The sequence below is a fragment of the Lepisma saccharinum genome, chromosome 11, assembly GCF_977018435.1.
Source record: "Lepisma saccharinum chromosome 11, izLepSacc3.1, whole genome shotgun sequence".
Lineage (NCBI taxonomy): Eukaryota > Metazoa > Arthropoda > Insecta > Zygentoma > Lepismatidae > Lepisma > Lepisma saccharinum.
Window position 1 is genome coordinate 52043571 of NC_139239.1, and position 18560 is coordinate 52062130.

Here is an 18560-nt window from a genome sequence, read left to right on the forward strand (position 1 = left end):
TTCCTTTAAACCATTTTTTGACACTTTAGTATGTATCCGGAATATATTGTGCCTTGAAAGTTTAAAAGAAACGTAGGTAACGGAAATAAAAATAGAATAAAAATATTTAATACGTATTTTATAAATTATAAATGTATAAATCTGACTGCGCTTGAATGGGTACACATTAAAGGCGGCAGGGAAAGAGGGGATGTTGCAGGGGTTTCTCTTCGCTTATACCATGGCAACAAAGGATGTTTCTTTTCTAGAATGATATTATCTCCCCTTAAAAAGTAATTGTAGCATCCGTATGCAAGGATCTAATTAATGTTAATATAAATATCGGTTCTACGCATAAAAAAAGAACCTATTTTGTTTATAATATGTGAAAATTGGAAATTTATACAGCGTGGCTGGCTGGATGACATATTTCACGGGCGCTGGATTGGGAGAAGGGGAATGGCCACCATAGCCACCTGACCTCAACCACATGGTCTTTGCCGTATGGAAAAAAAATCTGAGATGTATGATGTGAATATCCGCGAACTCAATCATTCTGAGAAAGGATAACAGCTGCAAAGGCTGAATCCTTACGTTTTGAAGAAGATTCAAGAAAACGTTGAAATGTTTGAAGCTTTTTTAGGACATGTAGAGCACGTTTTGCTGTTCATCGGGTCACCCATTGATTCCATATACTATCCCGGGAATCTCTGTAGCAAAGCCGCTCAAAACGGTGGAGAAGGGGAGATATCAAGTGGGCCGAATCAAGCATACGCTGCTGCAAAGGCTGGTAACAGCAGTCTTCTTTTCCCCTCCACGCAATCCCGTTCCATCGCACTTGTTCATTGGTGGAGCCCCCTTGAGTCACTACTTGCGCAGAAACATGTTTTCGTTCGATCGCTCCAGTGACATAGTTTACACTTTATAGTCACCCTGTAGACAGAACGATTTGTGTAAGGGAATTTTTGAAATCCTTCATTCTTTTCTTCCAGTTTTAGTTAAAAATATAATATCAAAAATAATAATTGTTATCTAAAATTTCTAGGTAGGCCTGAGCATACCCAGCACTGATTTGCATGTAGCTTTATTGTGTTACGTACCCAATGGGACCAAGTAATGTAAATAGTTTGCCAAAGAGGAATAGAGATGGCAGCACCAGGCGTTCAAGGTTAAGAATTGGCATAATATATGTGAATAACTTTATAAATAAGAACAAAGCAAATTAGAAAGATGAAAAACAATAGAATATATTATAAGAAGACAAATAATAAATATGAAATTAATAAATTAATATATACATTTTATAAATCAAATCAGTGATCATATGTAAGTTCATATGAAAATTAAGGAAGTCAAAGCACGGATACAAGTTTGTGTCTTTGATCAGATATTGCATCTGTCTGACTGATTTGTCATTCCCATAGCGGAAATTTTGTTTATATCAGTGGCGAGCGCGTTCCAATCGACGCCCCACAGCACTTTTTGGTTGCGCGTTTTAACCGTAGCACCTACTTGGATGCGCGTGTCAATCGTTTGCACCAAGTATACACTCTGTTGTACTCAGTTAGTGTTGGCGCGTTCTAATCGCAGCCGCAAGGGAGGATGTAGTATTATTCCCAAAGCTTAAAGGTAAAAGTTGGAAAAGGATAAAGGAATTCGTTAAATAGTCAAAACATAAACAAATTGAAATCCAGAGGGAAGTTTACAAAGGAGACAAGATGGAAGTCCAGATCCAGAACGTCCATTAAGGGCAGTCCAGATCCTCCATATTGAGAAGGAAGTCCAGATCCAGACCGTCCATTGAGAAGGAAGTCCCGATCCAGACCGTCCATTACGAAGGAAGTCCAGATAGAAGAAATAAATAATAAAAAGTATATTGAGATGAAAATTGACTGTAAACGAGAAAATTATAGAAGAAAGTAGTTTATCATGTAAATATTCTTACTCCATGTATCCTGTGTTTAAATTATATATTCGTTTAAACGTCTCCATTGGAAGGCATCCTGTCTGGTTTCGTTGTCTACAAAGAACCCTACCCTGTAGATAAGCTAGCTGAGTTTTAAGATTAAGGTTTATGTACCTTTGCACCAAATGAAGGTAGCAATAGATAATAATTTTCCTACCTGTATTGTAAAAAATGACTATAAATGACTGTCTAAGGCGGTCAATTTCCGATGCCATTCAACTACCGCACAAAATGACGATGACCGTTTTAAAAGTATTAAGGGTCATTTACATAGTTAACCTAATTAATATAATTTTAATGATTGAATTCTCTAAAAAAATATTCATATGAAAAACATTCAAATTTATATTAAAAAATGTTGTGTTCCATTTTTGTAAATTAACATGCAGATCGTTAAATTTTAACGGTGTAATATTGAAAGGTCCTTTCCACTCTTACGGTGGCCGATCCTATGCTGGCAAGGGAAGTGGGGAGCAGGGAAGCGACCAATCCAGCACGATAAATAACGCAGCAGCCTGTTGAACAAGGTTCACGTAGTACTTCTTCCCCTCGCGTTGTAACTCTCGGCGCCACCGCTGTTGTCATTTGTTCTACGGCGTAATCCCCGCTCCCCACTTCCCTTGTCAGAACGAGGACCGGCCGCAGTAACAGTAGAAAAGACCTATAGTACGTGTACTTACAGTTCGTAAATGTTGCTATCTTATTCATATGAAACGGAAATAATTTTCATTGAAGAAAAGACGAAAGTGTTAAGGGCCTCCCCCATGGCGCAGTGGTAGCGTCATTGCCTTGTAGTCAAGGGGTCCCGGGTTCGATACCTGGTGGAGGCACAAGTGGTTCGGATTCCACTTTAAACTGTAGGTCCAGTCCCGATTAGCCTTACTGTGCATAAAGTGGACTTAAAACAGCAACTCAAACCAAACGAAAGTGTTAATTGTTACGAATAATTAGTATTCAAGTAAAATAACAACAATAGTCTGATTCAACGTTACATGTATTTACTAATGCATTTACAGCCATCTTTTTTTGGCTTTTTTGGCTTCTATGGTGATATTCGTGCTAGAACATTGCGTTATTCACCCCTGTCTCGTGTTGTGCACATGTTTTTTTTACCTGCATCGATTGGTCTCCCCCATAGTGGCGGATTCGTTTTCAGATACTATCACTCACGGAAAGCTTAACTTTACCTTCAATAGAGCAGGAAATGGATGGGGAGATTAATTTTGCGACCTGATCTCGATGAGTATTTGTTGCACATCGTACTAGGCACTTCCTTTCGAACATTATTTTTTTCATATTCGTTGCCAGGAAATATGAGGTGACAAAACAATCATAAAGCGTAGTTCCACATGGCAGTCAGTAAAGTATGCACAATGGACACACGTAACGGAAATATGGCACATAAGCAGGCAATACACGCTAAAAGCATTGAGAGAAGCAAACAAAGTTTGGAGGAAGTAGTGTATAAAGAGAAAAAGAGAGTGGAAAGAAATACAAAATAGGGTGATACAATACCAGAGGCTGGAAATCAGTGCAAGAAGATGGTGGAAGGGAGTACAAGAAGAGAGAGGGGAAATATAAAATAGGGCAGAAATCAGTGCAAAAAGAGGGTGGAATGGAGTAGAAAAAGAGAGTGAGGAATGAGGAAAATGCAAAAACTAGGTGCAAAGACAAAAAGAGGTTGAAAAAGAAATACAAAAAATACAGAGTAGTAGTACAATAATAAAGAGATAGAACATATTCGAAAAAAAATACTAAGAGAGGCGGTAAATGGACACTAAACGAACGAAAATTAGTGAAGAAAATACTACTATTTTTTAAAAATCAAAGCATAGCAAGTAGGCGTAAGAAGAAGGAAATTTGTGCTTAAAAGGAATATTCAGTAATGTGAGCATAATCGGCTGTAAAATCGAGAAAACATATCGTGAAAAAGATGAGGAAGAAGATGTACAAGAAAGAATGGAAAAGAAATATGAAAAGGAGGGGAAAATACAAAACGAAGAATAAAAGATGAAAGAGGAAAGAAGTACAAATAAAGGGGTACTTAAGTACTAAAAAAGGATAGAAGAATGTACTAAAAGATGAATTTAAATAAAGTGGGAAAGAGGAAAAGAACATTGAATCTAGGGAAATTAGGAAAAAATGTTTTTGTAAAGACACAAGGCTAGTAGAGTTGAATGACGAAAGTTAGCAAAATTGGCTCAAAAATAGACAAACAGGCGACAAGTGTAAAGAAAAATAATTTCATAAAGGAAAGAAGAAGTAATATTAGAATTGCCTCGGTTGCATTTCCTTAGTCTTAAGTAGTTCCTCTTTAGTTGTTAATGTTGTTTTTTATTGTTCATTTTCTTGCTTCTAACGCCTTTCTCTTCTTTAGTACATATTCCACACTTGTAATGTCTATTGCTTTCATTAGAATGACCATATTTCTTCTATTCGTTTCATATTTTCTAATTATTAATGTCTTTCCCAGTCATTTTAGGCATTTTAGTGTTTGTTTATTTGCATTCAGGCTGAAAAATCACATTTTTTGTTGAACTTGAAATTGAAGGTTTTCAAGCCAACTAAAAATTTAAGGGAGACGTACTGCACTGCGTTAGTTATTAGTCGAACAGTTTTCGGGTAACAAAAAGAGGTTAGAAACAATGTTACGCAGGAACTAGAACCGTATCGAAATCTGGAACTGCACGACAGACGCTCTCTCTCTATAGGTGTCAAACCAGTAGACAACTCCCAGTTAATAACTTAATAACTGGTTGTAACGCAAGAGTTACTCTAGAGTAGCTCATTATGGTACCTGGGAGTCTACACGCACCTTACATACACGCGCAGTCAAACACTCCCCTTATGACGTCATTACATTCTTCAGGAAGCCATAAAATACTCTAACATGTCTTCATTATCAAAATATTGTTTCTTGATGTTCCCTCAGGACACGCGTTTTTACATCGCATTCCTACCCCCGTCATGATAATCATGTAAATAACAATAATGATGAGGTCTCGTTGCAAGGACACTTTCTGGTACGAAAATTTGATAATACTTATGCAAATTTATTCGGAACTAGTTGGAGACGTGCAGTTATTTAACGCCCCCCCCCCAAATCACCTTTAAACATATTTCACAAAGGTCCCCTAAATACGAACTTATACCCCGAGATGGAAAATTGTGGATAAACCCCTCATTATTTCAAAAAGTACTCAATGTGGTCAAATAGGCTAATCGGGTTCGTTGTTTATCATTGATTGATTGGTTGATTTAATTAGGTTATCTTGCGTCGCTTTTCTGTTTATTATGGCTAATCGCGAAGATGAGGATGAATGTTGATGACATGGGTGAAGGGACAATAACAAACACAGAAGGACGACACGAAAGAATTTCAACAGACGAGTATCCTGGCTACAGCTACATGCACCAGAGCCTCGTTAGTCCGTAAAATGTAGTTCAAGGAAGTGAGGTTTATATTTGGGTGCCTTTTGAAAGGGTCACCCTTTTATCTTTATCGTCCATTCAGGTTCCTTCTTCCTAACTAAGGCCTCCGCTTTCTACTGAAAGAGTGCTGGCTTTAGCTTTCTCAAAAAATGCCGAGTTCGATTCCTGGTGGAGGAGATACATCGCACAATGGTTCACCAAGACGACAGAAGAAACCTGGACCTAGTCGAAATTTACATCGTAATCGAGCGTGGGTGATGCAATCAGCTGCTTGCCGCATAACACTGCCCCTGCGTTGCCAAAATGTCTGGAGTTCTTCAACACATAGTCGTTACCTTTATTCAGTGGGGCTTGTTTCTATCGTTATGAAAGGAGAAACCGAGAGCAAAGGCGAAATATTTAATATATATTTTTTTCAATGAAGGAAGAGAGTGAAACTGTAAATATGGCAACATGGAGGCACTAGGCAGGTTCCAGACATTCACGAACCGGAACGCCGTTCCAGGCCTCTCCGGTTCATTTCGACCCCTGGGGCGAAGAGTTTGATGAAGTTTGTTCTCTATTTCACTTTATGCACAAAAAGGTTAATCGGAACTGAACACGCAGTTTTAAGTACATAGTATTCAGAACAATATTTTCGCTCGCTTGAAATCGAACCTGAGACCTCTTAATCTGAAAGCAAGAGAGATAACCAGATATAGCCAGAGCTTTCAATTTTGAGCTTACCTTACAATAAATATATTTTGCAACGCTTTCCGGAAACGTAATTTTTAAACATATATATTTATTCAAATGTAATCTCTCTGTGTTTGCCTATCTGAATTATTTAACGTTGTCTTACTGCCTCTTTTAACCAATCTCAACAATTAAAATGAACGCTGATTACATGAAACAGCATATTTTCAATAATTTCATTTAATAATTCAATAGGGCTATTCCCATATGTATTTACTAGATCAAGCCACTTGGTTTTTACCTTAACATTAGCTTTATGATTATCCTTTATATTATTTGGGTGAATTAATAATACAGAACAAACAATATGGAATGGTCACATCCTGGCAAAATCGTGAGTCGACCACTCAAATTGCTCCACCATCGAGGGGGACTGAAAATATTGAAACTGTTCTAAAAAGTACAACACAATTTGCACCGAAGCAGAAAAAGCGTAACAAATGTTTGCAAAGTATGTGCGAAACTGTTTCTACTTGTCGAAGATGCCATTTGATTATTCTTGTAGAGTGCGATTACTTTCGTAACATCTCTGGCTGTTCTGAATTTTGTAGCTTGGAAGCGAGTCACAACTACCGAAACCCCCAATCATCAAGCGAACAGCTGACGCCATCTCAACATAACACCTATCACAAATCCTCTTCCTCACGCTGTACGTTGTTGTCAGGCTCTCTCACTAGATAAGGGCAGTCAGCTGGAGATGTTACGAAAATAATCGGACTCAATTACAACGCTTCCTTCAGACTCATATTTGAACACACATTTACAATGTGATGAGATGATCTTTCTACTAACTATTCAAATATATTTTTAAATTAAAGGCAAACAATGATGACTCACTCACTCAAGGCCAGATCCCATATTTTGGGAACACGGAACTTATTATGAATTTTTTGCTATTATATTTTGATTTTAAAAAGAATTACAAACAGTCTAAGGTATAATTATTTCTCTGTTTCGTATATAGCCTGTGCTTATGTTTTCTTTTAGACCTTGACGAACACCGCAAAATAAATCCTTGCCCTTTGTTTCTTTTATTAAGTTCACACAATTTTGCAGTAATGTTTTGCAGTATGTTATAACATTTTGCTCAACAGATTCTTTCAACTATGAGGTTTATAATTATTAATTATAAATGTGCATATGATAATATTCGGAAGCATTGTGTATATATAAAGAAGTATTGCCTTTGAGATTATAAATTACAAGAAAAGATAAGAAATGGTGAAGCGTCAGTGTTCCACTACAGGACATGGTTCAGCATTGTTTTAAGTACAGTATTGTTGGATACAACTTCATTGTAAATATCACGTAATTACCATGCTTAACATTTCGTTAATATACGAAATCATGTCGTACAGTAAATCCGTAAGTCTCAAGAATTTAAAAATTCATGTAGTACATATATTGTTTATCTTCTCCGTTATTTCAACATATATGTAGTATTTACAGTATTGTGTAAAAAAGTTATTTGTGCCCTAAATATCTTATTTAAAAATAAAAAAGGCCTTATGAAAGTGAAAATGGGAATATCTGTTCCGAAAGTCATGTACTGAAAATGTAAAAATGTTGTTCTCTTTTCTGAAGTTGAAATTGAGTTTTATTAATCACACAATACATTATTACAAAAATAACATTGGACTTGTGAGCTTGGTTATTACACCACATGTTAGATAAGAGTTTATTTTCACATGAGAACACAGTTCGATTTATATAAAATGAAGAACCTATGGTTGAAAATGCAAAAATTGAAAACTATAGACCGATTGCCATTCTGTGTGCTCCAGCAAAAGTGTGGGAACAAATTTTGTATTCAAGAATTTTTAAACATGTTAGAAGCTATATAAGTAGCAATCAACATGGCTTTTATCCATGCCGATCCACTACAACTAACCTAGTAAATTTTGTCCAAGATGTCCACAATGCCTTTTATAATAGATCAAGTGTGCATTCAATTTATATTGATTTTGCTAAAGCATTTGATAGAATTAAACATAATCTTCTTTTACGTAAGTTATCAACTTTTGGGTTCACAATCAATTTAATAAACTTATTCAAATCATATCTTCAGGGAAGAAAGCAATATGTAACATATAAACAATCAATATCTCGTGAGTATTATGTAAACTCTGGTGTGCCCCAAGGATCAAATCTCGGGCCTCTATTATTTATGTTGTTTATAAATGATTTGCCAACTTATGTTAAGTATTCAAAATGCCTTATTTACGCTGATGATGTAAAATTATATAAAGAGATTACTAGTGTAGAAGATACATTAAAACTTCAAGAAGATCTAAATGCATTATATGAGTGGAGTTGTATAAATGATCTTAGTTTTAACATAAAGAAGTGTTGCTTTATGCAGTTAACAAATAAGAGAAATACTGTTCATTATACATACTCTGTAAATAGTCAATTGCTTCCTCAGGTGTTCGTAGTAAAAGACCTTGGTGTTCTTATTGATTCTTCCTTGACGTTCAAACAGTATATCTCACATGCTGTTAATAACGCATACAAAATACTAGGCTTTGTTATTAGAAATACTAAGAATTTCAGAAGTATAAACTGTATAACAACCATATACAACAGTATTGTAAGAAGTAGACTGGAATATGCTTCTATTATCTGGTCACCAATCTACAAATCACATGAAAATACCGTGGAGAGAACACAGAAGAAATTTTTGAGGTATTTATATTATATAAAATATAAAAAGCCAGTACAATATAATGTGCCATATCAAAATTTGCTGCATGAATTTAATTTTAAAAGCCTTTGTAATAGGCGGAATAATCTGTATCACTTATACTTACATAAAACTGTAAACGGTATGTTAGACAATAGTTATTTCCTCAGTCAAATACAATTCAATACCAGAAAAAGTAATTTACGTGGGCGAAACTTACTGATTCCGAAAATTCCCAAAACTGAGAAATATAAAAGCAGCCCGTTAAGTAGAATGTGTGATTTGTATAATACGCTTTCAATGAATAACCAGGCCTTAGATTTATCATTGCCATTCACACTATATAAAAAAATGATTGAAACAGAATTATGACAAAATACACTGTAATCATTCCGGTATCACTATTCTCCCATTATTTTCTATTGTATTCTACAATTATATATCTATAGGTATTTTATGTATGTAATTATTGAACAAGTCTTTGTTCTTGTATGGTGAAAGACAAGATAAAGCGTCAGATTGTTTAATTTAATTATTGATTATGTTATTGATTATTTGTATTATCGGTGGATGTATGTTTATATATTTGCTAATTGTATTGTTTTCTTTGTATTTTTTTCCTGCCGACTGTAATTGGAGGTTTACCTCTGTTGAGGGCAGTAAATAAATAAATAAATAAATAAAATAACAATTTCGTGAATTGCACACACACACACCCGCACACACATACACAATATACATATGTACACATTTGTATGTATTAGTTCAAAAAACAAGGAGACAGAAATTGTATAAAGTTAGAAAACGTGGCATAGAAAGGCCTTACAAAATTAATTGTATGTAAGTTAAGGACAACTTCCGTGGCGGAGTGGTTAGCACAACGCGCTACGACGCCAGGGATCGCGGGGTCGAATACCGGCATGCGTATGGTAATTCTTTGTGAGTGTCTCTTCATCAATTTCATTATATCATCAATCATCCTCATCGTTGTGATTAGCCAAAATTGACAGAAAAGCAACGCTAAATAACAAAAAAATATATCAATCTGACTGACTGACTGAGTTGGTGTTTTAAGTCCACTTTATGCACAGTAAGTTTAATCGAGACTGGACCTCCAGTTTAAAGTGGGATCCGAACCACTGTGCCGTGTGCCTCCACCGGGTATCGAATCCGCGACTCCTTGATTACCAGGCAACGACGCTACCACTGCGCCATCGGGAGGCCAAAATCTATCAATCAATCAAGCATGTAACTTAAAGAAGTAATCAAAGCCAATGATAAATAGCACTATGTTGCATTGTTTAGACAAATATACTATGTATTTTCAAAACACACTTGTTTACAAAATGAAAATGTTATTCTGTTTGTAGATTGTCCACTTTGGCTGATGAAAGAAAGTGGTAAATTCATCATTCTAAATTGTATAAGGTGTGCAATATCTCTTACGATGTGCAAAACCTTTAATTACACTGTGAACAGTGTAAAAGGTTTGATTATATAATGTGCTTAACTACGGTTACGTAATCACAATTAAACAAGTGTAGTATCTCAGTGAAATCACGTGCGAGAAAACATGGATGCTTGTAATGAAATAACGTCCTCTGTGACAGCGTTCGGAGAGCAGTTCTTATTATTATAATTTTTTTGTTAGATTTACCTGTATAATCGTAAAAGTAATGTCGTAACTGACAATATCCATTGAATTGTTGTGTAGGCTAAGAATGGCGCTAGTGGTAAAATAAAATTGTCAGGTAGTATAAAGTAGTTTGAAATGGATAGTTTTATCTGCATTGATGAATGGAGACAACAGGACTCGGTCTTGAATTGTAAAGACCTGTCTTGTTATCAGTCTCGAAATATGTAGTACAAGCAATATATACGCAGTCTATCACCATACAAACCCTTACAACGTCTTATTTCGACGGCCACGAGCACTGGAAGATTATTTTTTATTCTGAAAATATGCAACCATGCAGTTCAGGCTTGCAAGTACCATTATTGAAGGAACTTTGTAATTACTGAAAAATATGACAGAGAAAATAATGTGTAGAAAGAATTAAAGGAACTAAAAAAGAAAAAAGACAATGAAGCTGAAAAAAGAACGATACCTGCCCCCCCCCCACACACACACATATATATATATATATATACATATATACATACATACACGTATATATATATATATATATATATATATATATATTATACACAAAGTGTCCCAAAATAATGTTTACACTCTTTGAAATTTAATAACAGAGAAACTATTAATGATGACTTGACTGGACTTTTTGCATTTAAAGCTGCAATGTCTGTGTTGAGCATGTGTGAGAGCATATAGGCTTTCTTTTATTTTTAGTCCCGTCACGGCCTGCCAAGCGGTAGTCATTAATGTATGCAAAATGGCAGCGGTGATAATTTTTCTTTCGAAAAACGTAAGAAGAGTCTAATATCCAACCAGATCTCCTCATTTAACACAGTTGAATTGAAGACTAAAATTGGTAAAAGCTGTAAGTGCCACAATAATTCAAACACCGTTTTCCACGTTAAACTGTGAAATGTGCCATGCTTTATAATGCGGTACACGTGAAATGTGGTTGGTAGCCCTCTAAGTAGTTCAAAGGGCGTGTAAAGAGGTCACTAGTGTGCACGTTCTTAGGGGCTGATGTGCGGAACGATGCGATTTCCCAACACTTTCGCTTTTGGCACTTCCAACGTTTACCACTTTTAGTCCTCAATTACTACCTGTGGGGAACCGTGATGACTGCTGTGTACGCCACAAAGCCAGAGACACTGAGTGAGGTGGAACAAGCAATTGAGACAACCTACGCTTCCCGGAGAAACCGTATCTGCTGATTGTCGATCTGTTCAGATTGCACATAATATATTACTGCCAATGGGGTCATTTTAAACATCTATAACTTTAAGGCATGTGACACCCAAAAAGTTCATGTTTGCTATTATTAGTATTTCTGTTATTGACGTTCAAAGAGTGTAAACACTACTTTGGGGCACTCTGTACATATATTAGAGAAGTGATAGAAAGAAGGAGACAATGAAGAAGATGAAAAAGAAAGATAGAAAGTTTGATTGATGGATTTTGTTTATTTTACATCGCTTTTATTCCAGTTTTGGCTAATCCCGAAGATGAGGATGGGTGATGATATGATGAAGGGACACTCACAAAAAACACCCTTGCCGGGATTTGGACCCGGACCCCTGGCGTCGTAGCACGCTAACCACTCTGCCACGGAGGTCTCCGAAATACAGAAAGAAATACATAGTTATATATGGATAGAAAGAGAAGGAAGATATAAAGTTAGAGTGAGGAGGGAAGAAATAAACGAAGATACAGGGAAAAAACAAAAATGAAAAGAGAAAGATACAGAAGCAGAACAAGGAAGAAATGAAGAAAGAGAATGAAAGAGAGAGAGAGAGAGAGAGAGAGATAGAGAGAGTGAGAGACTATTCTTGATTATCGAAACAGAGCCTATAACTGGAAAATATAACACCCGAAGAAAATTCTCTGAGAACGACGATGAGCTACATGAGGAAATATGTAATTTGTGCTAATTGGTAGCGGTTGCATGTGTACGAACGCCATAGGAACCGCACACGTATGAATCTATGACCAACTCCTCATAGCGTGCAGATAAAAATCTCTCTCTCACAGAAAATGCCAAGCAGGAAAACCTTTTCGCTTTGCGTGCTGTGCAAACAATGCGATAGAATTATTACTACTATTGTGCCTACAATCGATAGAGACTTTAGGATGATGATATGAAAAAAGGAGGGTGGCTAACCAACGTGCCCTTTATTTGCGTCAACGAATCGAATCAGTAAAAAATTATTGCTAGGGTTACCAGACGACAAACTTTATAAAAGAGGACAGTTTTAGATTTCACAAAGATTTTACAAAAATGTTATACTACTGGACAATAAATTATTTTATTAAACTCTCAGTGGCCCCGGCGCCCACCCAGCGTCGAATGATATGGGTATTTGGGGGAAACCCTGGGGGGTTAAGGCGGTCAGGGGCGTGATGCCGATCACATTATCCCCACTCACTCCCTATACGCCTTCATGGCGTGGTGCTAAGCACAGGGGACCACTTTTTTTTTTAAACTCTCATATTGCCGAATACGAAAATAAACGGTATTTCAAGAATTGTTATTAGTTCGATATCCGATGGAGGCACATAGTGTTTCGGTATCCACTTTAATCTGTAGGTCCAGTGCCGATTAGACTTACTATGCATAAAGTGAACTTAAAACACTAAATCAGTCAAGCAATGAAACAAAGAATTATTATTAAAAATACCAGCACAAAACTAGACTTTGAATTTTTGTGTTGTGTAATATTGTTCTTACACTAAAACACTCACCGCGAACCTCGGTAAGTGTCACAAATGCTTTGAAATCAAAACCTCACACGGCGCTGAAGTGACAACAGAAGAGACGCAAAAGTCCCGCATGCTTGGTGTCTTGTATTTCTTTACTTTGAAATTAAACATGGAAACAATATTAACAATTATTTAAAAATATAAAATTTTGGTACGAATCTTGAAGTTAAAGCAGTTGTCTATAAAGAGAGGACATTTTCCCATTTTTCTAAAAACCCGCCCGGACCATATTTATAACCCAAAAAAGAGGACATGTCCGGGTAAAAGAGGACATTTGCTAACCCTAATTATTGCATATTCCAACGGAATGGTCTCCAGGAAAGTTGTACAATCCATTCCTTACCACAATGTTAAATGCAGCCACTTCCCTCCGGAGGATATTAAACTTCAAGTGGGGAGGAACGTCATAAGTATCAAATTATAATATTAATAAGAACAACACTAATATTATTAAATTACCTCTGATATGTAATTAAAATAAATTAAGTGTAAAATTCGATAAGACTGCACAAGTACTTCACCACCATTCCACAAACAAATTTTTCACTGACTAACCTTTAAAATAGCTACAATAAGTTGAAATTCGTTACAACAATAGAACCTCACATTCACTACCATCTTTGCGCACACTACACCAGCCTTGCCGCTCTACGCGTGACCATTGTTGAGTTTCATTGAAATGGAATTTTAGTTTGTATTACTAGTTAGCAGCTATCAAAACGGACGATACTTAAATTAATTCATTATTTTGACATTAAATTATAAAGAAGACTGAATCAGTACTGATTATTGGAAAAAAACAGAAAAAGAAAGTTCTATGTTAAATAAAAGCAAATGAAAGACAGACAAAGTGAACATGTTTGCCCAATTTCTTAGATCCTGCCCTAATGCTCTGCCAGGTCATTGAAATTTTCGGGGGAAATTTTCTATTTCCGAAAAGGATCCCCCCGGGACACCCGCTGAATTCATCACTACTTACCAATGTTTGTCATTTCTAAAATCCACATTGACACCCTAACTTGTGGAAAATTAGACATGCTCATGTTAGCTTAAGGAGCAGTGGGGGTTCCTGTGACACCCAAGCCAAATTAGTTTATCGGGTGTTATAATAAAGAATGTTATGCTGTGGACGTTGGCTAGTGTCCACAAACCTCTGCTCATTAGCGGGTTGGGTGCGGGACTGCTAACACGTCGCGAGAGTGGGTTGCTAACAGCCCTAAACTTGGCCTCCTAACCTAACAACGTGGGCATTGTTAGAATTGTGATTGCAAACATAATGCGTGTAAGTTGGTTAGGAGGGTTAACTGTTGGAGAAATCGATTTTCGTAAAGTGATAGCAGCTGGATATGTACAGCATCAAACCCGCTCATTAACGACCGTTGCAGCCTCGGTGGGGGAACGAATAGCGTAGCTTACTACGAAACCAAGTGCCCCGGGTTCGAATCCCCGGTAAAGTATGTATATTTGTTTCACCGTGTTTGTTGCATCTCCTGTAGCATCAATTCACCATTCATCCTCATCGTCGCGATTAATCTACAGAGGTAGAAAGTCGACGCGAAATAAGCAAAATTTTAAGGGAATCATTAAAGTGTATGCAACGTTTCTTGCTCAACTTCTTCTTCGAAATGAAAGGGGAGGTGGGTTGCAGATGTGGTTTAGAAAAAATCAGGGCTCCTCCAGTCTTCAGCTACTTGGAAATTTCCATTGTAGAGCATTGTAGAGGACGGTGGAATTTATAAAAAGGGCAAAATGTAAAATTCTCCCCCTCTTGATCTCTTTAGAAATGGAGCGGATGCGAATAGAAAAGCGGATGTGAACAGAACAAAGCCCTAACTCCCATGAACCAGAGTCGATTATGCAAGGACATTCTCGGGAAAAATTCCATGGAGGAATCGAAACCGGGTATCTCGACCATCGATTCGGTGCGTACATCAAGTAGAAGAGTCATTTATTGATGTAGTAATAATAATAATAATACGTTAACGTTAGCCTGAAGTAAAACTTTATTATCAAGTGCCAGAAGCTTCCTACAAACAATTCTACCGACGTCATTCGAGTAGAAGAAAGTTTTGGGAACCAATGTTCACTTAAAAATATCCAAATCAATCGTTCATATAATGGAATAGAACACAACAGTCTTGTCCTCTTAATGTTACTACAATTAATGTACCATAATAGTGTTTGATCTGAGTGATTAAAGGCAGAAACTGTTGCAAATATATAGTCAGACAGGGAATTGGATAACATATTTTCTTCACATACATATAAGCATATTGAATTAATTATTGGAACTAACGTAAGAATTTTTAGATGTAGCCAGAACAAAAGACGGCTGCATAGGGCATAATTTCAAGTCGTGTTCTTCTAGAGGCGATTCAGCCATGTTAACTGTTCACTTGAACCCTTTCAGACGATATGACTCACTTATCGACTTCTCGGGCAAAACATCAATAACACGCTAATGGTCATTTTCCGTCGTCATTTCAGTTCTGTTGGGTTAAAAACAATCGTTAATCGGAAAGGTTATATATATCGAGGAATGCCCAAGATTGGGTTGTGGCCCACACAAAATCATGGTAACTAACCCTTTCAAAATATGATCAGTAAATTTCGTGATAAAAATGAAATGAAATTGTAAAGATAGGGTAATGGTGATTATGACGAGAAACTTTATAAAATTCGATTCCAGGATCGGACGCTCATCTAAGCCCTGAAGGGGCTCCCCAATGGCATAGTGATAACGGATTCGATACCCGGTGGAGGCACACAGTGGTTCCATTATAAGTGTAGGTCCAGTCCCTATTAGCCTTATTGTGCATAAACAAACTTATAACAAAAATGAAGTTCAAACAAACACAAACGAACCCCTTGATCGTGGAGATATGAACCTAAAATTTAACACACTTTTAATTCAACATTTGAATGGCTTATTGCAAAAAGGGACCTGAGTCACTTTTGCACAATTCTGAGAAAAAAACATGAAAAATCGTATAATATTGATAGTGTAAGAAAGAAATGTATCGTTGTTGGCTCAAATATTCAGCATAATGAATAGTCAATTTTGCAACCCTCAATGCCCCCCCCCCCCCCCCACCTGCAGTATGCTGCTCGAGACAGTGGATATGAAAAAGTTGTGACTCCGGTACCTTTCTGCCATAAAAGTGAAAACTGTGAGAAATAAGACGAGAAATATCCTACAAACGTCCGTTTGTCGTTGCCACATAAGCTAGGTTAGGTTAGGTTATGTTATATATGCCACAGAAAATTATAGTTTCATCAATAAATGACAGTGTACTGCACTTTCTGGACTTTATTGTTGATGTTTGAAGTACAATAATGTACGAGCTCATACATGCATGTGTTACTCTATATCTTGAGTCTGTTTCATTGGCGCGTGGAGTAGGCCACTGAAGAATATCTTCATAAAAACCTTTGACGTCGTCTGGTACAACGATAAGGCAGTTCGTATGTCCTTCAATTTAGTAAGCGTGATCGGCATACGTGCAACTGGGAACGTACGTGGCGTAGGAATTACAATTCTTGCACCTTTGGACAGATAGAAGGTGTGAGACGTCAAACCTTTGATGAATTCGGAAACCTTGACAGTACCCTTATGTTCAACACAGTATTCAAAGTAATGATACTTGGAAATCTGAAAAGACTGCCTATTCTTGTAGGAACACATGGTAGTTTCCGGCACAGATGCCACACTTTTTTTGTAGATATGAGGCCACCACGTTGTGAAATCAATAATGTTACTGGTGTCAATAAGTTTGACAGTATTTTTACCGCCCCGAGCTGCATTACAGATTAGCATACACATTTCGTACAACGTATAAATACGGCTAAGTTTATTGTGACTCAGGTGATAAAAGTACATTTTTCACTGTGCATTTTCTTGGCTATAGCTTCGTGTGGCTGACGTCCTTTCTGCACTAAAAGATGTGTCTGTAACTGGGAAAATCAAAAATACCATTAACTCCGATACCTCAAAAATGTGACACAGGTCCTTTTCTGCAATAAGCCATTCATTTGAAATTGCATATTTCCTTACTACAAAAGCTTCACAGCGCGCTACGAAGCCAGGGGTCCCTAGTTCGAATCCCGGGCTGTGCATGGGTGCTCTTTGTGAGTGTCCCTTCATCAATTTCATCATATCATCACTCACCCTCAACTTTGCGAATAGCCGGAAATGGCAGAACAATGAAGTAAAATAAACCAAATCAGTCAACCAATAAATTACTCCAAAAGCTACCGTTTAAGTTTTTGTTTTAAATCCGCTTTATGCACAGATATGCTAATTGGGACTAGACCTAAAGTTTAAAGTGGGATCCGAATCACTATATGCCTCCACCCGGTATCGAACGCATTACCTCTTGATTTCAAGGGACCGGCTTTACCACTATACCATTGGTGAGGCCATCCCCAGAAGTTACCCTATTATTGGATAAATTCTAACCTGGCTCTTAAAATACATGTATATTTAAAGATGTGGCCCACCCAAATCTTTGACAGCCATCCAATGCCCCCCACCAGAAAGTCTATCGCCGCCACTGGCTATACACACAATTAGTGGAAATAGCACAATACTACTCATGCTGCAATATCGACTACGAAAAGACCCCTATCGCTTACGAGATGTATCAACCGTCGGAACAACATGTAACAGTGCTCTTTCATGACACAAAGAGTGTCATGCGATGGGACAACCAGCTTATCTGGTGCTTCCATCTGCAGGAAGGGTGGGTATCATAGCAAATGTATAAACGTTATGCTGAACGCAAAATGGATCGTGTAGGTCGGGTCGAAGGGAAGTTGAAAAAAACAACATCCAACTCCAAGTTGCAAGAATCGACGTATGAAAGGATTTCCGTTTGGCATTGCCGTTGGGAAATGCTTCGGGTATCCATATTTTCCCTCATTCCCTCTGTCTATGTCCCTCTTTCATTATGTCCTCTCCTTCCCCCGTGTATGTGGGCGCAAGAAGACTTGACATAATCTCGTATCGTCTCGTGAAATCTGACTCGTTTTCAGTCAAGTCTCGTCTTGAAATCTAAAATTTGTACAACATTCCCATTTCAGTCTCGGAAATTAAAAAAAGTTATGAAAAAATTACAAGATTTTAACGTTGTAACCTATGTAAGTACAATATTAAAATCAACACACTTCGGAAGAAATGATGTATAATGGCTAAGCATCTCTGGAATTAAGGCCGCACATAGCGGCACAGAAGGGGAGGGCAGTGGGAATCGGGTGGGCAGACCGAAGCAGTGTACGCTGCTGGAAAGGCTGGTAACTGTAGTAGGTTTTTCCACTCCACGCAATCCCGTTCCCTCTCACGTGTTCATTGGTGGAGCCGTCTCGCG